Here is a 26,201-nt window from a genome sequence, read left to right as displayed (position 1 = left end):
ACCCATGCAGACATGGGGAGAATGATCTATTTATAACTAAAAAGGGCAAGTAGTCAAGCAAATTGAAATCATCACCTTTAAGCACCATGACCTTTCACTTGAATTGTTTGCAGCTGTATCCAGATGTGTTTCTCATTCTGGAAGATTCCAGGCCAATCCTGGAGAATTGCTAACCTCAGTATGAAGTTGGCTACAGATGCTTAAATTTGCATTGATTGCAAATTGAAGAGCTTATGGTTGGATCAAACTATAGTTCTTGAAGAGAAACTCAGTTGTATATTAGAATCATTGAAACCCTAGAGCGCAGAAGAAGGCCATTCGGCCCATCAAGACTGCACCAACCATAATCCCACCCAGGTCCAATACTTGTAATCCCACTTATTTATCCTGCTTGTTCCCCTGACACTAAGGGGTAATTCAGCATGGCCAATCCACGCATCTTTGGAATGCGGGAGAAAACTGGAGCACTGAAGAAACACATGAAGAACGTGCAACCTCCAAACAGACACCTGAAGCTGGAATTGAACCCGGGTCATTAGCGCTGTGAAGCAGAAGTGCTAACCGCAATGCCACAGGTGGGTTGCTATGTTTAACTGCCCCTGAAACAGCCATTCTGCACATCTGACTAGCCTTTGTACCTGTACAACTTCCCTGCGGTTACTGATTTACCCAACCACACGTTCACCTCCACCTTAGATGCTTCAGATGCCTGAAGGGATATGGTGGTCAACTGGCTTAGCTAGCCACTGCCAGATCTGGCTGGGCCCCGATCACATCCTGCTCTTGCCTGCTAAAATGTTCATTACTATTCCTGCAGGAGATGGCAGGCCCAATGGCCTCCTTCTGTGCTGTAACCATTCTATGATTTTCAGATATTCCAGGAATACAAAATTAATCCCCAGTTTCTCCCATCTCCATATTCCCTTCATCCTTACCTCCAAGAATTACTGCCAGGACCTCAAGACATCTTTGTCTTTAAGATCAAGATTGCCCAATCAGCTGCTTTCACACCTTCTCTCCCTACCTGTAAATCAATGGACCAAACCTCCTCTCTGCCCAGTCCTGATCTTACCTCTCTCTATTTCTTACCTCATGTTCCCTCCATGCTCATTTTGTAACCCATCCACTTCCTGCTCCCTCAAAGCTGTTCCCACTAATCTGTTGACTTCCCAACTTCCCTTCCCAGCCCCTATGTTATCCGATACTGTGAATGGTTCTCCCGTTCTTCAGACTTTGTCCCTCTTTCCCTTAAATCTGCTGGCATCACCCTGCTCCTTAAACACCAAACATTTTTCCATCTCCAGCCCCTTTTCCCTCTGCAAAATTCCTTAATGTGCTCTTGTGCATTGCTAAACATTTGCTCATCAGATAATTCTTTCCAGGAATCAGCCAAGCAAACCTCCTGTTAATTGTTTCTAATGCAATATATCCTTTCTACTGTATTCCAGACGTGGTCTCATTAAAACCCTGTATAGCTGTAGCAACACTTCCCTACGTTTATATTTGATTTCTCTTACTATAACACCAATAGTTCAGCTGCCCTCCTAATCACTTGCTGAATCATAGGCATGTTAACAGTCCAAAGATGTGTGGGTTAGGTTGATTGGCCATGCTAAGAAATTGCCCCTTAGTATCCAGGGATGTGTAGGTTAGAGGGATTAGTGGGTATAATATGTAGGGATATGGAGGTAGGGCCTGGGTGGAATTGTGTTCGGTGCAGACTCGATGGGCCAAAGGGCCTCTTTCTGCACTGTAGGGTTCTATGATTCTATGATTTTGTGGATTCACATACCAGGACACCCAGATCCCTCTGTACTACTGAGTTCTGCAATCCGTTTCCATGAAAATAATATGCTGCTTTTCTATTCTTCCTGTCAGAGTGAAAAAGTATATGTTTCCCACATTATAGCCCATCTGCCACCTGCTCATCTAGATCTCATCATAGACTCTTTACTCTTGACAACCAACTTTCTACCTATCTTTGCTTCATTAGCAAATTTAACTACTCTACACTTGATCCCTTCATCCAAGTCACTAGCATTGATTTTACATAGAATCATAATATCCCTACAGGGCATAGTACTGTGCAGGTGTGGTTGTAGAGGATTGTTTTTCAAACTGGAGGACTGTGACCAGCGGTGTGCCTCAGAGATTGGTGCTGGGTCCAATGCTATTTGTCATTTATATTAATGATTTGGATGAGGATACAGGAGGCATGGTTAGTAAGTTTGCAGATGACACCAAGATTGATGGCATAGTGAACAATGAAGAAAGTTATCTTGCAATGGGATCTTGATCAATTGGGTCAGTGGGCTGACGAATGGAAGATGGAGTTTAATTTAGATAAATGCGAGGTGATGCATTTTGGTAGATTGAACCAGGGCAGGACTTACTCAGTTAATGGTAGGGTGTTAGGGAGAGTTACAGAACAAAGAGATCAAGGGATACAGTTTCATATTTCCTTGAAAGTGGAGTCACAAATGGACAGAGTGGTGAAGAAGGCATTGGTTTCATTGGTCAGAACATTGAATGTAGGAGTTGGAACATCTTGTTGAAGTTGTGCAAGACATTGGTAAGGCCACCTTGGAATACTGTCTACAGCCCTGGTCACTGTATTATAGAAGGGATATTATTAAACTAGAAAGAATGTAGAAAAGACTTACAGTGATGCAGCGGGACTTGATGGTTTGAGTTATAAGGAGAGGCTGGATAGAATAGGATGTTTTTCTCTGGAATGTAGGAGGCTTAGGGGTGATTTCACTATAAAATAATGAGGGGCACAGATCAGCTAGATAGTGAATATATTTTCCCAAAGGTAGGGGAGTCTAAAACTAGAGGGCATAGGTTAAAGGTGAGAGGGGAGAAATACAAAAGTGTCCAGAGGGATAATTTTTTCACACAGAGGGTGTTGAGTGTCTGGAACAAGCTGTCAGGGGCAGTAGTAGAGGGTACAATTTTGTCTTTTAAAAAGCAATTAGACAGTTACATGGGTAAGATGGGTATAGAGAGATCTGGCCAAATGCAGGCAACTGGGACTAGCTTAGGGATTTAAAAAAAAGGCAGCATGGACAAGTTAGGCCGAAGGGCCTGTTTCCATGCTGTAAACCTCTATGGCTCAGTGCAGAAGGAGGCCATTTAGCCCATTGAAGTCTGCACTAACTACAAACCCACCCAAACCCTATCTCCGTGATCCCATGTATTTAACATAGCTAGTCTCCCTGACACTAAGGGACAGTGTAGCATGGCCAATCCACCTAACCTGCACACCTTTGGACTGTGGGAGGAATCTGGAACACCCAGAGGAAACCCACACAGACATGGGGAGAATGTGCAAATTCCACACAGACAATGACCCAAGCTGAGAATCGAGCCTGGGTCCCTGATGCTGTGAGGCAGCAGTGCTAATCACTGTGCCACTGTGCTGTCCCTATAGTTGAGTCCCCAGCTCTGGTCCCTGTGGCACTCCACTAGTTAGTTTGCTAACCAGGAAATGGCCCATTTACCCCTAATCTCTGCTTCCCGTTAGCTGTCTAATCCTCTATCCTTGGTAATATGTTACTCCTTATACCATAAGCCATTACTTTGTGAAGTAATCTTTGATGTGGTACCTTATCAAAGGTTTTTCAGAAATTCAAGCGTACCATATTTATATATAAAAAAAATTTACTCAGGAAACCTGGCCTTCATTTTCGAGGCCAGCATTTATTGCCCGTCCCAAATAAGAAGGTGATGGTGAGTTGCCTTCTTGAACCACTGCGGACCATGTGGTGTAGCTACATCCACAGTACAATTAGGATGCAATTCCAGGATTTTGACCCAGTGACAACTGTAGCTCCCCATGTACCCATCCTGGTTTTGCTTCCTCAAAGATCTCTAATAAATTAGATAGAAATAACTTCCTTTCACAAAACCACATTACCTCTCCTGGTTATGGGTGGGGATTCTCTGATTTGCTTTAATATACTGTTGCCAATAGACAGCACCTTGGTGCTGGGCAGTGGGAGACTCCCCGTTAGTCAAGTATATCCAAGCTGTAAGTGACTTTTTTTTCCAAGATGGCACCAGAGTGAGACAACTTCTTGCAAGCTGTGCCCAACATACCTTCTAATTCTTTTACTCTCATTCTGTGCTTCTAAAATTTCATTCTATCTCTTTAAACTTTCTGACCATCCTTTAATTCAACATCTTACAGATTTGACGACACTTCCTGCTGCCTTGCAAAAGCAGCCAGCATAATTAAGGACCCCACGCACCCTGGACATTCTCTCTTCTGCCTTTGTCCATTGGGAAAAAGAAACAAAACGTCTGAGGTCACGTACCAACCGACTCAAGAACAGCTTCTTCCCAGCTGCTATCAGACTTTTGAATGGGCCTACCTTATATTAAGTTGATCTGTCTCTGCACCCTAGCTATGACTGTAACACTACATTCTGCACTGGCTCCTTTCCTTCTCTATGAACGGTATGCTTCATCTGTGTGGTGCACAAGAAACAATACTTTTCACTGTATTCCAATACATGTGACAATAGTAAATCAAATCAAACCTAATTGTCTTCCATGGGTTCTTACATGAAGAAAGAATTCTTGTCCGTTGTTTTATTTGATTTAAGCAAGAGCTGTTTACCTTCTAATATTTTAGCTCTTTCATTGAGATCTCGAACAACTGCTTGCCAAAGGAACAGAGACAGACTTTGACAGAATTTCTATCGCCTCACCACTGCTGCCAGCAAGAAGGGAGAATTTGGTGCTCATCCAAAACTCTATTCATTGCAGCGGGATGGAAAAACCACAGTCGCAGGCGAAGCTGGAAAATTCCAGCCTCTATTATGATTTTCTAAATGCTCTGCTGTTACTTTCTTAATAATGGATCCCAGTATTTTCCCTATGACAGATGTTAGGCTGATCAAGCGATAGTTTCCTGCTTTCTGCCTCAGTCCTCCTGTTTGCTGGACACACTGTGGCATCACAGGTTATCGAACTTGCAATTCCTTCCCTAAACCGTTCCTTCCATTGAACTCTTTTTCTTCTTCAAGATACTCCTTAAAAATCTATGTTCTGATTGTCTGTCCTGGTTCGGATTGAAATGCAACCTTTTACTAAAAGTCCCACCTGTCTTTCTATAGCCAGGTGACCATGAGGCACTTGCTGGACCAGCCACTTTACATTCGTTCCGAATAAAGTCCGAATGCAACTGGTGATTATTATTGATGTGGAGATGCCAGCGTTGGACTGGGGTAAACACAGTAAGACATCTCACAACACCAGGTTAAAGTCCAACAGGTTTATTTGGTAGTAAACGCCACTAGCTTTCGGAGTGCTGCTCCTTTGTCAGGTGAATGAGGATTCCCACTGAATTCCCCACTCACCTGATGAAGGAGCAGCACTCCGAAAGCTAGTGGTGTTTACTACCAAATAAACCTGTTGGACTTTAACCTGGTGTTGTGAGACTTCTTATGGTTACTGTTGACGCAGACTCAATGGGCCAAAGAACCTTTACCGTACTCTATGACTCAATGGGCGGAATTCTCCCTTCCCGCCCATAATGGGAATTGTAGCCAGTAGGACATGGACCAGGCAGAGGTCCGTTGACCTCAGGCAGAATTTTCTGGTCTGGGATGAGCCGAAAAATCCTGCCCTCTGACCCTACGACAATAAACGCTGTATTCATAGAACTTGTAACTGATATCGCCTCATGTTCTCATTTTACATTATTTTCTCACAAAGCACTCAGGACATTGGAGGTGCTATATCAATGTAAATCTGTAGTTGTTGATGCTGATTTCCCCTGACAGACGGCATAAGGTCACAACAGGGGAAATACCCATTTGGCCAACGTGTCTCTTCTCTCCAAGTGTCCTGTTTTGAAGGAACTCTGGACTCCGGTGCGATGGTACACACTCACTGGAAACATGTGGCGTTTATGCAACTGAGTGTGATTGAATGTGACAAAAGCAGTTAAAAATCAATTTTAGAAACTTCCAATGTAATAATGGAACAGATGCTAGTGTAAATCAGTGACATCTGGTGTGTTGCATTGGGCGGGGGGGGGGGGGGGGGGGGGGGGGTGGGGGGGCGCAGTCAATGGGGAGGGAAAGGGAAAAGTCTGTTTCTCTCAAATTAATAAGAATAATTAAAGTGGAGTTTTGTCAGAATTTCTTTTGCACAGCTAGCGGCATACGTTGCACCATTTAATTACTGCCAATCATCTGAACTGACTTGACTCCAGAGGCCATTGGTCCCAGGTAGTAAATACATTGCATTAATCGACATGATGTGACTGGGCTCGTAAATCTTGTAAGTCATGGTAACCGATGTAACACAAAATGTCATGTTTACTTAGTGGGATGGCAGAGTAATACCAACTTCCCTCGCTGGCACAGCTGCCGCACGCAGCTGATGGTGTGATGCACACACACATCAAAGGTGTTCCAGGTTGGGATTGCTGTCTGGCTTGCGTCAGCTGTGAGTAGCCAGGATGGTAAGCAGGGTAAAGGTGGCAAAAGATCTGGTGTTTCAGCTCCTGATGTTTATTCCAGTGTGTCTCATTTAACTGTGAATGTACGAGGACGTTCGTTGCGAACCAGATGGCTTTTTTTGCTCACTGATCCCACTGGTTATCAGTGATGGGCAACCTATGCCAGTGAGTGGGCCACAGGAGTGACTCTCCTCCATCTCCGTGGGCTGCAAGCTGTGTGTGGCACGGTGGCACAGTGGTTAGCACTGTTGCCTCACAACGGTAGGGGCCCAGGTTCAATTCCCAGCTTGGGTCACTGTCTGTGTGGAGTTTGCACATTCTCCCCGTGTCTGCATGGGTTTCCTTCCACAGTCCGGAGATATGCAGGTTAGCTGCATTAACAGTGCTAACCACTATGTCACAGTTGTGGCCACAGTAAGAAGTCTCACAACACCAAGTTAAAATCCAGCAGGTTTATTTGGTTAAAAAAAACACTAGCTTTTGGAGTGCTGCTCCTTCGTCAGGTAAGTGGGAGTTCTGTCCACAATCAGGGTATATGAAGACACAAACTCAATTTACAAAATAAAAGTTGGAATAGGAATCTTTACAGGTAATCAAGTCTTAAAGATACAGACAATGTGAGTGAAGAGAGGGTTAAGCATAGGTTAAAGAGGTGCGTATTGTCTCCAGCCAGCACAGAGAAATGGCTGAGGCCACTAAATGAGTGACTAGAAATGTTAAATTTGAGGCACTGGGTATCTGGAAGCCAGTGTAAATTTAAGGAAGCGTAAGGCAGATTTTTAATTGATAATGGGTCGAAGGGTAATGGGGAGAAGGCAGGAAAATGGGGATGAGGGGCATATCAGCCTTGAATGGCAGAGCAGGCTCAATGGGACGAATACCCTAATTCAGCTCCTATTATCTTATGAACTTACATAGGTGAACATAGAGAACATTACAGCACAGTACAGGCCCTTGGGCCCTCGATGTTGTGCCGACCAGTGGAACCAATCTAATGACCCTCTAACCTAAACTATTCCAATGTTATCCATATGCCTATCCACTGACCATTTGAATGCCCTTAAAGTTGGCAAGTCCACAACTGCTACAGGCAGAGCATTCCACGACCTTACTACCCTCTGAGTAAAGAACCTACCTCTGACATCCATCCTATAATTACCACCTCTTAATTTAAAGCTATGTCCCCTCATGTTAGCCATCATCATCTGAGGAAAAAGGCTCTCACTATCCACCCTATCGAACCCTCTGACCATCTTGTATGCTTCAATTAGGTCACCTCTCAACCTTCTTCTTTCTAACGAAAACAACCTCAAGTCCCTCAGCCTTTCCTCATGAGACCTTCCCACCATACCAGGCAACATGCTGGAAAACCTTCTCTGCACCCTTTCCAATGCCTCCACATCCTTCTTATAATGCGGCGACCAGAACTGTACGCAATACTCCAAGTGCGGCCGCACCAGAATTTTGTACAGTTGTAACATGACCTCACAGCTTCGAAATTCAATCCCTCTACCAATAAAAGCTAACACACCGTACGCCTTCTTAACAACCTTATCAACCTGGGTGCCAACTTTCAGGGATCTATGCACACGTACACCGAGATCTCTCTGCTCGTCGACACTACCAAGAGTAAGTGAGTGAGGATAGGTGATGAGTGAATAAGAATTGGAATGCACAGCTGTTTGGCCATGTTGGATTTTCAAAGGGAAGTCAAGCCGGAACGATTTAATATGGTTGTGAATGGAACCTCCTCTGGACTGCATCACTGTGTAATTCAAGGAATATTGGAACAGGAATCTGCCATTCAGCCTCTCTTGTTGTGGCTGGAAGCCCAGACATCCATTATTGTATTGAAACACCTGAGCCCTTGGGAAGACGTGACTTGATTGACAGCTCAGCCTTTTGATTTGATTTGATTTATTATTGTCAATTAACACATACAGTGAAAAGTATCGTTTCTTGCGCACTATACAGATAAAGCATTTCATTCATAGAGAAGGAAACGAGGGAGTGCAGAATGGAGTGTTGCAGTCTAGTCTAGGGTGCAGAGAAAGATCAACTTAATGCAAGGTTAGTCTGCTTCTTTGAATCTGAAAGGAAAGCCTATCGCATTGAGAGCTCAATAGGAGCTTCACTCTCTGTATCTAACTGCGCTATATGGACATGGGAGAATTCGATTCATGAGGGCAAACATTACTTAATTCTCTCAATCTTGACAAACATAAATAAATAATTTGAAAGGCAAGGAGGGCTTTTCCAATTTTCCATTTTCCCTGAAATGAAAGAAAGCACATCGTCAGTGCATCTTGGCAGTTATCTTCCAAACACCTCCTTACGCTGGCTTATATTGCAAGTGTAAAGTAATTTATCACGCGCCCTACTTTATTTATTTATGCTGATTGCATTTACATAGACTGTCAAGCCGTGTCTGTCAGTCTAAGCATTCCAGATATTCAGCAGCTGAATGAAGCGCATTGTGCAGGGCCATCAGTTGGATCTTGCTTACACCTTCCATGTGAACACAGCCATGAAAAGAGGATTTCAGAAAACTGTGCTTTCAACCATTTACAGCACACACTATCACTCCTTTTCTGAAACAATAAATCTTCAACTCTGAATGGCATGAAAGCGAGCCACACTCGTCAATCTGTCACTAGATGGATACTGCCTAAGCTCAAAACTTGATTTTGTCACTTGCATTTATATAGCACCTTTCATAACCAGAGGATGTTCCAAAGAATTCCACAGTCAACAAAGTACTTTTCAATCGGTTGCTATTGTTGCAATGTAGATTACAATACTTACTGCGCCATCTACAGGTTCCTCTAGATTTCCTACAGGAATTATCCAAATGATATGATGCCTGGAGCTAAGACACAGCTCAGTGCATTCAATCCCACCTGGAGCCACCTTCAGGGGGGCGATGCAGTGGCACAGTGGTTAGCACTGCTGTCTTGCAGTGTCAGGGGTCCAGTTTCGATTCTGCCCTTGGCTGACTGTCTGTGTGGAGTTTGTACGTCCTCCCCCTGCCTGTGGGTTTCTTCTGGGTGCTCTGGTTTCCTCCCACAGTCCAAGCGTGTGCAGGTTAAGTGAATTAGTCATGTTAAATTGACCCTTAGTGTCCCAAGATATATAGGTTTGGGGGATTAGTGGGGTAAATATGTGGTGTTATGTGGTAAGCCTGGGTAAATTTCAGTGCAGATCCAATGGGCAAAATGGCCTCCTTCTGCACTACAGGGATTCTTTAATTCTATAATGCTGCAAGTTTATTTCCCTCAAATGGCCATTCAATTTCCTTTGAAATTATTTCTGATTCCACCGCCCGCATGGGCAACAAGTTCCAAGTGATGACCATTTATTACATTAAAATAAAGTTCTTCTTCATTATCTCTTGCCAAAAACCTTACATCTGTATTTCCTAATCCTTGTGCCATCAACTAATGGGAATGGCTTCTCTCTGACCTAATCCTGTCATATTCTTGCACACCTCTCCAAATCTCCTCTCAAACTTCTTTACTCAAAAGATTCCCTCGAATCATTTTAGTAAATTTTCTTGTACAGGTCCCACCTGCCCAGGACTCTCTCAAAGATCCTTCCTAAAATGTGACAGTACTGATGTGTCCTGACCGGAGATTTTATAAAGGTGCGCCATAGCTTCACTGCTTCTGCACTCAATGGATGGAATTTTCCAGCCCCACCCACCATCCAGTCCTGCCAAAAGTCAATGGACACTTATCCGGCCCATCGCATCCTCTGAGGTGGATCCTACAATAAGAAGTCTCACAACACCAGCTTAAAGTCCAACAGGTTTATTTGATAGTAAATGCCACAAGGTTTTGGAGCACTGTTCCTTCGTCAGGTGAGTGGAGATCGTACGATGGCAGGGTTGAAATATCCCACCCAATATCTCTATTTGTGAAACCTAAGGACCAACATGCTTTGCTAATTACTCTCTCCATACGTCCTATCACATTCAAAGGTGCATCTCATGAACCCAAATTTTTTTTTTATTCTGATTTGCTCTTGAGTCGGTTGGTAAGTGACCTCAGACTTTTGTATCTTTTTCCCGATGGAAGAAGGTGAAAGAGAATGTCTGGGATGCGTTGGGGTCCTTAATTATGCGGGCTGCTTTGCCGAGGCAGTGGGAAGTGTAGACAGAGTCAATGGATGGGAGGCTGGTTTGCGTGATGGATTGGGCTACATTCATGACCTTTTTTAGTTCCTTGCAGTCTTGAGCAGAGCAGGGGCCATACCAAGCTGTGATACAACCAGAAAGAATGCTTTCTATGGTGCATCTGCAAAAGTTGGTGAAAATCGTAGGTGATGTGCCAAATTTCCTTAGTCTTCCGAGAAAGTAGAGGCATTGGTGGACTTTTTTAACTATAGTGTCGACATGTTCCTCTGTCCCTCCATGCTCCTTCTCTGTGTATGGTATGCTTTGTCTCTACAGTGCACAAGAAGCAATACTTTTCACTACTTACGAATACATGTGACAATAATAAATCAAATCAAATCAAATAAAGTGAAAGGAGGTGAGTTGAAAACTGAGATGAGGAGAAGCTACTCCTCACAGAGGGTTGTGAAGCTGTGGCATCCACTGCCCCAGGCTCAATCAACAGACTCAAGAAAGAAACAGATATGTTTCTAATGAAAAGCAGGATAAAGGGCTTTTGGGAGCAGTAAGGAAAGTGGAGTGGAGATCAGGATGAGATCAGTCATGATCATGTTAAATTGTGGAGTGGGTTCAAAGGGCTGAATTGCCTACTCCTGCTCTTAATTCTAATGTTCCTACATTCCTTTATTTTGATGCAGTACAGGTCTTGGAGTGAAAATAAAGTCAACTCCACGATGACCTTTGGATAGTCAGAAGCTTTTACCCAGTGTGGAAGCATCAATTACCAGGGGGCACAGGTTTAAGGCACGGGGGACAGGGTTTAATGGCAAGTGTTTTTACACAGAGGGTGGTGGGTGCCTGGAACCCACTGCCGGGGGAGGTAGTGGAAGCAGGTAAGATAGTGATTTTTAAGATGCATCTTGACATATACATGAATAGGATGGGAATAGAGGGATATGGTCCCTGGAAGGGGAGGGGGTTTTAGTTAAGTTGGGCAGCATGGTCGGTGCAGGCATGGAGGACCATAGGGCCTGTTCCTGTGCTGTAATTTTCTTTGACCTGATTCCGTCTCCCAGGTGACTGTCCTCGTATAACGCATAAGTTCTTGGCTTTGCCCAGGCAAACCAAAGCTGGACCAAACAGGGCAAATCTTTGTATCCTGGTCTGTGTGCACTCTTATGTGACTGCAGTGATCTTAACCAGGATCAGAAAAGCTGGGACTTTGGCCCATCCCTGAAACTAATTCAACTAAACATGAAATGTGTGTCAGCTAATAAATGCACAGTCTCCCAATCTGTTTCGCAAGATTACTGTTATTAAGTTTTTTTCTTTCTTAACATGAAAGCTTTACTCTCCATCTTCTGTGATGTATGCAACCACTGACCAACATTGACAATGAATTAATTAGTTGCCAGGCAACTACTAAGCAACACAACAACTTCATCACAGAGTGTTCCATAGTCATCCAAAAGGTATGTCCTCGTGTAATACTGCTTTCATTTTATCTGGCTTGAAAGAAATACTATTTAAACGCTCTTGTGGAAATTAAAGTATGATCTGAATAACATGTCTAATAAAACATAAAACCTGACAAGGGTAGAGTGTGAGAATAGGACCTGAGCAGCATGTTTAAACTCATGAGCAATTAATGAGTCTTGATGGTTTATATTTCAGTAAACCCACTTGGTCCATCTGTTTACAAAATTTCATAGAATCAGACAGCGCAGAAGAGGCCCTTCAGCCCATCGAGTCTGCACCGGCACATTAGAAACACCTGAATCAGAGGGACCTTGGGGTCCGGGTCCATAGGACTCGAAAATCGGCCTCGTAGGTAGAGGGATGTGGTGAAGAAGGCATATGGTGTACTGGCCTTCATCAATCGAGGGATTGAGTTTAGGAGTTGGAAGATGATGCTGCAGCTTTATATGACCCTAGTCAGACCCCACTTGGAGTACTGTGCTCAGTTCTGGTTCATTACAGGAAGGATGTGGAAGCTATTGAAAGGGTGCAGAGGAGATTTACAAGGATGTTGCCTGGATTGGGTGGCATGCCTCATGAGGATAGGTTGAGGGAGCTCGGTCTTTTCTCCTTAGATGAAGGATGAGAGGTGACTTGATAGAGGTGTATAAGATGTTGAGAGGTATAGATTGGGTGGATTCTCAGAGGCTATTTCCCAGGGCTGGAATGGTCGCTATTGAGAGGACACAGGTTTGAGGTGCTGGGGAGTAGGTACAGAGGAGATATCAGGGATAAGTTTTTTACTCAGAGGGTGGTGGGTGAGTGGAATTGGCTGCCATCGGTGGTGGTGGAGGCAAATTTGATAGAGCCTTTCAAGAGACTTCTGGATGAGTACATGGAACTTAATAGAATTGAGGGTTATAGGCAAGCCTGGTAGGTATGGATATCATCGGTGCAACTTGTGGGCTGAAGGGCCTGTTTGTGCTGTAGTTTTTCTATGTTCTATGTTCTAACTCCCACCTAATCCCATCTGCCAGCACTTGGTCCACAGCCCTGAATGTTAGGATGTGCCAAGTGCTCACCAAGATACTTTTTAAAGGATGTGAGGGAATCCGCCTCCACCACCCTTCCAGGCAGCACATTCCAGTCTGTCACCACCATCTGGGAAAATAGGTTTTCCTCACATCTTCCCTAAACCCCCGCCCTTCTCCTTGAACCTACGTCCCCCCATGGCTGTCCCTTCAACTAAGGGAAAAGCCGCTCCTTATCCATTCTGTCCATGTCCCTCAGAATCTTGTTCACCTCGCTCAGGTCACCCCTCAGTCTTCTCTGCTCCAACAAAAACAACCCAAGCCTAAGCAGCCTCTCTTCATAACTTAAGTGTTCCATCCCAGGCAATATCTTTTTAGCTAAGATAATCTATCACTACTGAATTAATTAACAGAGTTACCTCTCCATCTTTTCCTGTTTTTCTGTCTTTTGGAAATGTCAAACACCCTCATTATTCAGTTTCCTACCTTGGTCACCTTACAAGGTGTCTCTGTAACACCTATCAGGATCTCTCGGTGAATCTCCTCTGCACCCTCCCCCCCCAGTGCAATCACATCCTTCCTATAATGTGATGACCAGAACTGCACACAGTACTCTATCTGTGGCCTCACTAAAGTTCTAAACAGCTCCAATTTGCTTCAGTTCAGCTTGAGGTAAGCTCAGGTGAAGCTTGGATATTGCGATAAGAATGGTAGAAATATTGTTAATGTTTGCCATCATTGCTCCTTTGAATCTAGTAACAGTATCTGCTCTCCACATAGGTGTAGTCAAACATAGAATTACAGTTGTTACTTCAGTGGTTTTTGGCTTCCCTTTGAGAGCACGTTGGAAATCTTCACGGACTGCAATCAATTAGAAATCACTCAACTGATGAGAAGTTGCCTTCTCCCACTATTAGCCTTGCTGTAATAACACTTTTTAAAAAGTTTCCCCTCGCTGATTGGGGTTTAACTGTTTTTAATAGTATACCAAGTTCATAATTACTGGTGAAAGCTCCCTCCGGCCTTGGAAAACTAACCAGGTAATGTGGAATGTCAAACTTTGCCATTATCTTAAAAACATGTCAACATATTTCAAATATCCTGATAGGTGTTACAGAGACATGGTTGCAAGGTGACCAAGGTTGGAACCTGAATAATGAAGGCTATTTCACACTTCCAAAAGTCAGGAAACTAGGAAAAGATGGTGGGAAGCTCTGTTAATTAAGGATGTCATGAGATCAGGAGTGAGAGATGATCTTAGCTGAAAAGACTTGGATTCAGTTTAGATAGAGATAATAAACATCAAAGGTAAAAGGTCATATGTGACAGGCCTCACAGCAGTAGTTACTGTAGGGAAGAGTGCACAGGAAGAAATAAATGGATGGGTAAGAAAGATACCACAGTAATCATGAGTGACTTTAATTTACCTGTGGATTAGACAAATCAGATTGGCAAAGGCATCCTGGAAAATAAGTACAGAGTGTATTTGAGATTTGTGTATTTGAGGATGAAATGGTGGCACAGTGGTTAACACTGCTGCGTCACAGCACCAGGGGCCCCAATTCAATCCCAACTTCAGATCACTGTCTGTGTGGGGCTTGCACATTCTCCCAATGCCTGTGTGGGTTTCCTCTGGGTGCTCCGGTTTCCTCCCACAGTCCAAAGATGTGCAGGGTAGATGGATTGGCCATGCTAAATTTCTTCTTAGTGTCCAAAGTTGTGTAGGTTAAGGGGACCAGTGGAGTAAACACATGAGGTGACGAGGATAGGAAGGCCCTGGTGAGATTTCCTGTTGGAGGGTCATTGCAGACTCAGTAAGGCAAATGACCTTCCTCAGCAATGTAGTGATTCTATAAATTAGATCATTAAATAATTTCTGAGGGCAGTATGGTCAAAAACCAACCAGTGAGTAAACTATTCTACATTTTTAATATGCAATGAGACAAGATTAATCAATAATCTCATGTAAATTAGCATTTAGGTGACAACAATCATAACATAATAGAATTTCACATTCAGTTGAATGGGAGAAATGTGGATCGAAGACTAGTGTTTCAAAACTAACTGTAGATAAGGATATGTAAACTGAGTTGGCTAAAGTGAACTGGGAAGCTAGATTAAGAAGTGGAAGGCGATGGCTTTGTAGTACTATCACTAGATTTTAACTCAGCTCATCTTCTGGGGACCTGGCTTTGAATCGTGCCATGACAGATGGTGGAATTTGAATTCAATAAAAAATATCTGGAATTAAGAATCTACTGATGACAATGAAAACACATCTGATTCACTCATGTCCTTCAGGGAAAGATATCTGCTGCCCTTACTCGATCTGGCCTACATGTGACTCCAGAGCCAACAGCAACGTGGCTGACTCTCAACTGCCCTCAGGCAACCAGGGACAGGCAATAAATGCTGGCCAGCCAGTGATGCCCATCTCCCACAAATGAATAAGAATAAATTGAGATACAGCAGCAGAATCTTAAGGTCATATTCAATAACTCTCAACAATGATTTATCCAAGTGAGAAAGGAACACCTTGAGAGGATTTATTAAGTGTGGCCAAATAAGGAAGTTAAGAATAGGAACAAATTGAAAGAAACAGTTAACAATCTACAAAGATGCATGATAAGTCAAACATTAACAAATTTTAGGAACAAACAAAAAAAATGACTACAAAGTTAAGGAGAAAGAAAGTTATCTAGAAATATAAAAACAGGTAGTAAGAACCTTTACAATATTTGAACAGGAAAGGAATAATTGTTGGTCTGCTAAACAGTGGCTGGAATTTTATCTTACCACCCTCCATAGAAATGGGAGCAGGAGAGGGTCGGAACACGGGAAGATCTGTCGATCTCGGGTGGGATTTTATGGTTTTGGGACGAGCTAGTTAACTTGAGGGAAAGTCCACTCAAACAGAGTGCACATTCTGTTGATTTTCACCCGTGCAGACATCCAGTCAGAATTCAGTGAGGAGTAACGAGGAGTAGGGACTCTAGCTTTCTCTTTCTAGCTCTCCAGCTGAGGAGTGAGCAGACTGAAGTTCAGAGCAGACCTCGAATCTCTGACCTTTCATGGGCTGCATAGTTTCACTACCACAAAAGCAGTGCATCCCATCCCTTGGGAAAGCAACTCCCACATTGAATCCAATCTGATCTTGCAGCGCTGGGTACATTGCGTTGGCTCTAAATTAGTTAGGAGGTTTGAGTGCCCGTGCCAACAGCTTCTGATATCAGGTTTAAATCTGACATTCAGTTTCTCAATTTACTTTCATAAATACCTGAAGCCATGACCTCTAAGAGCCCAAGCACTCACACCATAAGCACGAGCCCAGAATCACTAATGAGGAGAAACTAAGCAGGGAGTTAAACCGGTCATCATCCTGACAGTTAAATGGAAGGATCGATTGATCGATCCATTCTGCAGCTATAGTCTACCGCAATCTGTTGTCTGACGTTCTTTTTTCCCTTAAATATGGGGCAGGTAGGTCATTTTTATTCCAGCATATTGTTTTTTTTCAATTTTATTGAGCGTATAAAAGCATTCCACAAGAGCTGAGGAGACAGAACATCCTGCCATGCCACTTTGAACTTGGTTGCTAGGCAGCGCACAAGGTCATTCTGGGAGAACTCTCACCAATTCTTTCCTTCCCTATGTTCCTATGGAGTGGAGAGGGCAGTGGAGCAATGCCCTCAGGTGGAATGCACTGGTGTGTGTGACCATCATGTGAACACTTGGGCCAGGACTGACTGTGACAGTCGGATAGTACGCTGGCATTTGCTTTTTGAACAGTGTGGACAGGCTCTCTTGTTCCCTTCCTGAAGCTGGGCTGACTTCAGGGGCTTGTACTTTGATTTGATTTGATTTATTATTGTCACATGTATTAGGATACAGTGAAAAGTATTGTTTCTTGTGTGCTATACAGACAAAGCATACCGTTCATAGAGAAAGATGTCAGAGGTAGGTTCTTTACCCAGAGGGTGGTGAGGGATTGGAATGCCCTGCCTGCTGCAGTTGTAAATGCGCCTAGTTTGGGGGCGTTTAAGAGATCCGTTGATAGGTTTATGGATGGAAAGGGATTGGTTTAGGTTAGAGGGTCATTGCTTTTTAATTGGTCGGCGCAACATCGTGGGCCGAAGGGCCTGTTCTGCGCTGTAATGTTCTATGTTCTAAGGATAGGAGAGATTACAGAATGTAATTACAGAATGTAGTGCTACTGTCATAGCTAGCTATTATCACTAGATTAGAAGCTAGAATCCAGAAACTCAGCTGATGTTCTGGGGAACTGGGTTCAAATCCCACCACGGCAGATGAAGGAATTTGAATTCAATAAAAAATATCTGGAGTAGAGAATGTACTGATGACCATGAAGCCATTGTCAATTATTGGAAAACCCCCCCCCGGTTCATTAATGCCCCTGTAGGGAAGTAAATCTGCTGTCCTTATCTGTTCTGGCCAATGTGTGACTCCAGAGCCACAGCAATGTGGTTGACCCTCAACTGTCCTCGGGCAACTAGGGATGGATAATAAATGCTGACCAGCCAGCAATGTCCCATGTCCCATGAATGAAGAAAAAAAAGTTAAGAAAATGGAAATCTGAGGGAGAATTCACCTCTTTTCCTTTGGATTATCTTCCCTTGTCTTTGCTCTCTGAAGTTTTTTCTAACCATGTGTTCGCCTTAGGAAGGTCAGGGGGATGGAATCTGCTGCATAGCCTCAGCCAATCTGTCAAAGAACAAAGAACAATACAGCATAGGAACAGGCCCTTCAGCCCATCAAGCCTGTGCTGATCACGTTGTCCTATCTAGACCAACTGCCTGTACCCCTCTATTCCCCATCTGTTCGTGTGCCTATCCAGATAAGTCTTAAATGTCACTAACATCTCGGCCTCAGCCACCTCACTTGGTAGCGCATTCCAAGGCCCCACCAGTCTCTGTGTAAAAAAAAACTTCCCCGCACATCTCTACTGAACACTGCTATAGTTCCTGGCGAATGGGCCAGGAACTGGCAAATGGAATTTAATGTTGGCAAATGTGAGGTTGTCTACTTTGGTAGGAATAATGGTAGGAAGGACTATTACTTACATGGCGAAAAACTGCAGCAGGCGACGGTGCAGAGGGACCTCGGGGTCCTTGTGCATGAGTCGCAAAAACCCAGCTTGCAGGTGCAGCAGGTGGTCAGGAAGGCGAATGGGATGCTGGCCTTCATAGCGAGGGGGATTGAATATAAAAGTAGGGAGGTCTTGCTGCGGCTGTATAGGGCATTGGTGAGGCCGCAGCTGGACAGTTTTGGGCGCCGCACTTACGCAAGGATATTTTGGCCTTGGAGGGAGTGCAGAGGAGGTTTACTAGGCTGATGCCGGAGTCGAGGGGGTTGAGCTATGAGGAGAGGCTGAATAAACTAGGATTGTACTCGTTAGAGTTTAGAAGAATGAGGGGAGATCTCATTGAGACGTATAAGATGATGAATGGGATGGATAGGATAGAGGTGGAGAGACTCTTCCCACTCAGAAAGGATAATAGGACTAGGGGGCACAGCTTCAAGATAAAGGGGGGCGCGGTTTAGAACGGAGTTGAGGAGGAACTTCTTCACTCAAAGGGTGGTGAATCTCTGGAATTCTCTGCCCGTTGAGGTGGTGGAGGCTACCTCGCTAAATATTTTTAAGACGCGGGTTGATGGGTTTTTGATAAGAGAGGGGATTAAGGGTTATGGGGAGAGGGCGGGAAAGTGGAACTGAGCAGCGACAGATCGGCCATGATCTTATTGAATGGCGGGGCAGGCTCGAAGGGCTAGATGGCCTACTCCTGCTCCTATTTCTTATGTTCTTATGTTCTTATCAGTGAGACATCCCATCGCGATTGTATTACGCCCCACCAGTGACAAAACAGGATTCCCCATGTCAGGAATCCCATTAGAATAAGTGTAAATTGAAATATCAGGCCTCTAAGCCTGATAACCCACACCGCCATCCCTCATGGCACTGCCCCTTTATCAGAGGCCACCCTGACAGCCTGACATCATGGGATCCAGCATTTCCAATTTTGTTTTCCAAGCTGCAAGCAATATGGTGGAGAAAGCTGCCATTGATTTGGTTTGATTTGATTTATTATTGTTACATCTATTGGGATACAGTGAAAAGTATTGTTTCTTGCACGCTATACAGACAAAACACACCATTCATTGAGGAGAAGGAAAGGAGAGGGTGCAGAATGTAATGTTACAGTCAAAGCCAAGATATAAAGAAAGATCAACTTAATGTAAGGTAGGTCCGTTCAAAAGCCTGATGGCAGCAGGGAAGGAAATGTTTTTGATTCGGGTTGGTACATGATCTCAGATTTTGTATCTTTTTACCGGCAGAAGAAGGTGGTAGGGAAAATGTTAGGGGTTTGTGCTGTCCTTAATTATGCTGGCTGCTTTCCCCAGGCAGTGGGAAGTGTAGACAGAATCAACGGATGGGAGGCTGGTTTGGAGTGGGCTACATTCACAAGCCTTGAAGATTGTTGCAGTCTTGGTCAGAGCAGGAGCCATACCAAGCTGTGATACATCTGGAAAGGATGCTTTCTATGGTCTATTTGTGAAAGGTTTAAATGCCGCTTTTACTACCTGTTGTGACACACTGCAGAAAAATGGAAAAAATGTGCCCTGCAAAAGCTAAAGCATCAGAAAACAAGGCTCATTTCTTCCTACTTCTTCTTACAATACCCTGACAAAGAATGAAACTGCCATCTCTGTAACTGGTACACACCAGCCGTTTTTGGATTCAGGAGTGGAACTCAATGACCTAACTCCTGCTCCTAAATTTCAAGTTAATTGGCCTCAATTAAATTCAGACAATTTACTTCAAGTGTTCCAACTGCTGCATAAGCCTTTAAACTGTAAGTAGTTATATAGCAATATCCTGAAACATCTTTTGCCAACTGACTGAAATCCAATTCTGTTCCTGACCTTTTGAAAACTGGCTGGAACCACCAGAACAGGTTTGCCAACTTGCATTGCGACTTCAGTTGTAAACCTCTTAGCCAATAATGGATTACTGCCTTCAAGGGCCAATGTTTAAGAGAGGAAGTAGACCACCTTAAAGGGCAAAAGATGCAATAGGATATAGGGGGGAGCAGGAAAATAGGATTAGAGGGAATGGGGTGAATTTTACCATCCTGCCAGTTACGGGAATCGGAATGGGCAAGGGACAGACCATGGAAAGGTCAACTGACATCAGACAGGATTTTTCAGATGCGGGGCAAGCGAGGCTGGAAAACCCCACCCAATAACTCTGGTCCCTCATGGAGGGACTTGCTTTTGCTTCCATTCCCTCGATTGTCTGGGATACCAAGTGCTGTCATTCCCTTGATGTTGATCTCTCCAATGTGATGTGCTATTTAGACAATTTCTATTGAAGAAAGCATGTGTCATTGCAAAATTACTGTTCCGCTCTTATGTTTTGTTGACTGGTGTCAGAATTGTTGATGGAGTTGTATAAACTAAATTAGAAATGAAATCTGCTTCTGTCTCCTCCCAATAAGTTACGTTTTTGTGCTCAAGAATATATGGCCTTGAGATGTGAGAATTGATCTGGGTGAGATTTGCTTGTATCCATTTGAAAGGAATCTTGTTTGAAATATTCTTTCTTATCCAGCAATCCTTTTGTCTATAGAATATCAACAATGTTCAATGTTCAAACCTTCTCATTGCTTTTTAACTATTGCCTCTGAAATTTACCCCCAAAGTGTGATGGATGCTGGTACAGTGAGTAAATTTAAGAAGGAGTTAGCAAGATTTTTATTTGGTAACGAATTGAAGGATTATGGAGAGAAGGCAGGAAAATGGGGATGGGGACTATATCAGCCATGATCGAATGGCAAAGCAGACTCGATGGGCCGAATGGCTTAATTCTGTAACTTTCTGTCAATGACTCCCTACAAGTCTGCTTGTCATTTTTTTTTATTCTTTCATGGGATGTGGGCATTGCTGGCAAGGCCTGCATTTGTTGCTGTCACTAATTGCCCTTGGGAAGGTGATGATGAGCTGCCTTTTTGAACTGCTGCAGTCCATCAGGTGCAAGTCAACCTAGGTGTTTTGTTTAATCATTTGCAGGACATGGGTGTCACTGGTTGGCCAGCACTTATTGTCCATCCTTAGTTGCCCGAGGGCTGTTGAGAGTCAGTCACATTGCTGTCGATCTGGAGTTACATGTAAACCAGACCAGGCAAGGATGGCAGGTTTCCTTCCCTAAAGGACATTAGTGAACCAGACGGGTTTTTCTGACAATTAACCCTTGCAGGTGCAGCAGGTGGTCAGGAAGGCGAATGGGATGCTGGCCTTCATAGCGAGGGGGATTGAATATAAAAGTAGGGAGGTCTTGCTGCGGCTGTATAGGGCATTGGTGAGGCCGCAGCTGGACAGTATTGGGCGCCGTACTTACGCAAGGATATTTTGGCCTTGGAGGGAGTGCAGAGGAGGTTTACTAGGCTGATGCCAGAGTTGAGGGGGTTGAGCTAGGAGGAGAGGCTGAATAAACTAGGCTTGTACTCGTTAGAGTTTAGAAGAATGAGGGGAGATCTCATTGAGACGTATAAGATGATGAATGGGATGGATAGGATAGAGGTGGAGAGACTCTTCCTGCTCAGAAAGGATAGTAGGACTAGGGGGCACAGCCTCAAGATAAAGGGGGGGGCGGTTTAGAACGGAGTTGAGGAGGAACTTCTTCACTCAAAGGGTGGTGAATCTCTGGAATTCTCTGCCCCTTGAAGTGGTGGAGACTACCTCGCTAAATATTTTTAAGACACGGGTTGATGGGTTTTTGAAAAGAGAGGGGATTAAGGGTTATGGGGGAGAGGGCGGGAATGTGGAACTGAGCCATGACTGACTGAGTAGGGTTCCATTCGTAGACATGCAGGGTAGAATAGGTGTAGGGTGATGCGGCGGCGCGGGCTCATTGGGCCGAAGGGCCTGTTTCCCGTGCTGGGTTGTTCTTTGTTCTTTGTTCTTTGTTCTTAGATCAGCCATGATCTTATTGAATGGCGGGGCAGGCTCAAAGGGCTAGATGGCCTACTCCTGCTCCTATTTCTTATGTTCTTATGGCTGCATGGTCATCAGTAGATTCTTCGTTCCAGATTTTTTTTGCTGAATTAAAATTCCACCAGCTGTCACGGTGGATTCGAACTATGGTCCCCAGAACAATAAGTGAGTTTCTGGATTAATAGTCTAATGGTAATACAAGGGCATCACCTCCCACGACATCACTCATAAGTTGCAGCCGAATTTTTCATTCTCACCCACTTTCCCTGCCCTTTGAACTGTCCCTCTGAATAACTCTGAATGTGGAATTTGCACATTCTCCTCGTGTCTGCGTGGGTTTCCTCTGGGTACTCCGGTTTCCTCCCACAGTCCAAAGATGTACGGGTTAGGTTGATTGGCCATGCTAAAATTGCCCCTTAGCGTCCTGAGATGCGTAGGTTAGAGGGATTAGCAGATAAAATATGCAGGGATATGGGGTAGGGCCTGGGTGGGATCATGGTCGGTGCAGACTCGATGGGCCGAAGGACCTCTTTCTGCATTGTAGAGTTCTGTGGTTCTATAACAAGTGTGAGGAATTAACTTCACTGGGTAAAGACCATCCATTCCCTCTCACTCACTGCTGCTTTCCTTGCTTCCCATTCTGCACCAAACCAGGCCTCCCACTTGCTTTAAACTTGAGTTTATTCCATACCTCACCCCATGTCCTCTTTTGACTTGAATATGCCAGCAGTCTGCTATTCATAGAATCGTAGAATCATACAGCGCAGAAGAGGCCCTTCATCCCATCGAGTCCACACTGACACATTAGAAATACCTGAACTCCCATCTAATGCCATCTGCCAGTATTTGGCCCATAGCCCTGAATGTTATGATGTGCCAAGTGCTAATCCAGATACTTTTTAAAGGATGTGAGGCAACCCACCTCTACCACCCTCCCAGGCAGCATATTCCAAATCATCACCACCCTCTGGGTAAAAAAACTTTTTCTCCCAAATCCCTTAAACTTCCTGTCCCTCACCTCGAACCTGTATCCCCTGGTGATTGACCCTTCAACTAAGGGGAACAGCTGCTCCTTATCCATTCTGCCCATGCCCCTCATAATCTTGTACACCTCGATTAGGTCGCCCTCTCAGGCTTCTCTGCTCCAGAGAAAACAACCCAAGCCTATCCAACTTCTCGTCATAACTTAAATGTTCCATCCCAGGCAGCATCCTGGTGAATCTCCTCTGCACCTCCTCCAGTGCAATCACATCCTTCCAATAATGTGGCAACTAGAACTGCACAAGTAGTCCAACTGTGGCCTCACCAAAGTTCCATGCAACCTCAATATGATTTCGCTGCTTTTGTAATCTGTGCCTTGAGTTATAAAGTCTCCCATATGCCTTTTTCACCACCTAACTAACATGCCCTTTCACCTTCAGAAATCAGTGGACAAGCATAGAAACATGGAAACTAGAAGCAGGAATAGGCCACTCGGCCCTTCGAGCCTGCTCCACCATTCATTTTGATCATGGCTGATCATCAAATTCAATATCCTGATCCCTTCTTCCTCCCATATCTCTTGATCCCTTCAGCCTCAAGAGCCATATCCAATTTCTTCTGGAAATCAGACAACATTTTGGCCTCAAACACTCCAAGGTCCTACCATTCATCGAGTACTTCTTTCTCAAATTACTCCTTCCAAAGTGTATCACCTCACACTTTTCAGAGTTAAATTCCATCTGACACTTACCTGCCCATTTGACCATTCTGCCTATATTTTCTTGGAGCCCAAGACACTCTGCCTCACTGTTAGCCACCCGGCCAATTTTTGTGTCATCTGCAAACTTAATAATTCTATCCCGCCCCCTCCCCACATAGTCATCAATGTAATTTATATAGATGATGTATAATAGGGAGCCCAACACAAATCCCTGGACACTGGCTTGCGAGCACTAAAGCAGCTTTCTGTCATTACTCTCTGTCTCCTACAACTGAGACAACTTTGAATCCAATTTATCAAATTACCCTGTATCCCATGTGAATTTACCTTCTTTACAAGTCTCCCATGTGGTATCTTGTCAAAGGCTTTGCTGAAATCCATAGAAACGATATCGACTGCACTACCTTCATCTAAACACCTGGTCACCTATTCAAAAATTTCAATCAAATTTGTTAGGCATGACCTCCCTCTGATGAAACCATGCTGACTATCCGTGAGCAAGCTTTGCCTCTCCAAGTGGTGATAGATGCTCTCCTTCAGAAGTTTCTCCAGTAGTTTCCCCACACTGCAATGAGACTCACTGGCCCATAGTTCCCTAGTTTATCTCTACAACCTTTCTTAAATAGTGGAACCACATTAGCTGTTCTCTAGCCCTCTGGCACCTTCCCCATGGCCAGAGAGGAAATGAAAATAGCTGTTGCAATCTCCTCCCTTGCCTCCCACAGCAGCCGAAGGCACAATTCATCTGGACCTGGAGGTTTATCAACTTTTAAGGCTGCCAATATCTCCAATACTTTGTTTTTTCCCGAAGTCAAATGTCTTACGTCAATTCCCTTGACAACCATTGGCATGAAACAGTTGACCATCCAAATTTCATCCTTTTGTTAGGTGAACCATCCTCTCTTCTCGGGCACATCTCCAATCTCCCTTTACTGTCTGAACCGTTTGAAATCTGTGCCCAACTTCCTTGTAACTCTATAGGTGAGATTTTCCTTGCAACCCACCACATGTTTCGCGGAGATGGCCCGCCATTGCCCAGCAGCAGAATCTTCTGGTCCCGCCGTTGTCAAAGGGTCTTCCCGTTGAGTGCCCCCCTCACTGCCGGGAATATTCTGGGCTATGTTTGGATTGCTCTCATTCAGGTTTCTGCCCATCCCTCTGCATCAAATTAACCTCACTCAAAGTCATAGGCAACAATTTCTGAGACCATGGTACATTATTCCACCTCATCGTCCTTGATCACTTACTCTGTAACCTTTGACTCCAGTCAAAGGTTGACTCTATCTTTCTCTCATCCATTGTCCACCTCAAGGGAGCTACCATCTTGCTGGTTCTACTCTTATCTATCTGATAAAATCCAGAGCATCTCCTGTGGTAGTTTCACATCCATCCTTAAAAACCATAATCTCCTGAGTACCTCAAAGATCTATCTTTGGCATTTTTTTTTCCTCATCCCCTTGGCAATATTATCTATAAATTTCAATCGGAGGATGAAGGCCAACCCTAGGTTATATCTTTCAAATTGAAATGATCTTTTTGTTTCAGTGGACAGATAAATTAACCTAGCAATGGAAGTTTTAGGTTCAAGACTCATTCCGAGACTTAGAGGTGTTGTCATCTCTGCAGAGACTGAGACATTTTGAAGGATATTTGAATTTTCAATGGTCGACTGGAAGGGATTGCACATTAAGATTTCAAAGTTTAAAACTTTTACTGTAACAAATAAACTAAAAGCAAAATTGACTGAATACTATTTTTAGGCAATTAGGATTTGAACTTTGGAAAAATGTCCCCATGTGACTTTTAATATGATTGACAATCCCACGCTTTATCTTATCAATAGTGGACATTTTATCTCTGAAACAAGTTCAACTATGTTTTTTTGCCCCACTGGCATATTTTCTTTCCCAGTCAGGTAACTTCTGTCCCAGAATTAACTTTCGCTGGGAGGGTTACAGTGAGATTCCTTCTCTCCAGTCTAAGCTAAGCAAATCTTTCTACCCCCTTCAAATCTGCATGAACTCAGTCTCTTTACTGTGATATGCACTCCTACCTGCGTTCCAATTGGTAAACAAGAGGGTATCATTTCTTCTGCTTTGGGCGCAGGGCTAGTTGCCCTTATCTCCTGCTCAGTCTCTCTCAGCTTCTTACAGGCTGATTTAGAGTGGTAAATCTTAGTGATGGATTAGGAAACCCTGCATTGCAAATACCACAATAGCTTTCTATGGACTCCTTCCCATCACTATGGTAACATGAATCAAATGGGCCTTGTATCTAGGAAAAATTGTAATTAGCTATCCTCAACATCTACGGCTCCATTCTTTCTTGGAATTAAATAGGCAAGTTAAAGTGTAGCCATTAAAAACAATCCTGGCATTCTTGACAACTCACTGCGAGACTTGAAGATCA

Source organism: Carcharhinus amblyrhynchos, chromosome 1, assembly GCF_965287045.1.
Source record: "Carcharhinus amblyrhynchos chromosome 1, sCarAmb.v2.hapA, whole genome shotgun sequence".
NCBI lineage: Eukaryota > Metazoa > Chordata > Chondrichthyes > Carcharhiniformes > Carcharhinidae > Carcharhinus > Carcharhinus amblyrhynchos.
The sequence above is the reverse complement of the archived record's forward strand: the minus strand, read 5'-3'. Positions refer to the sequence as shown.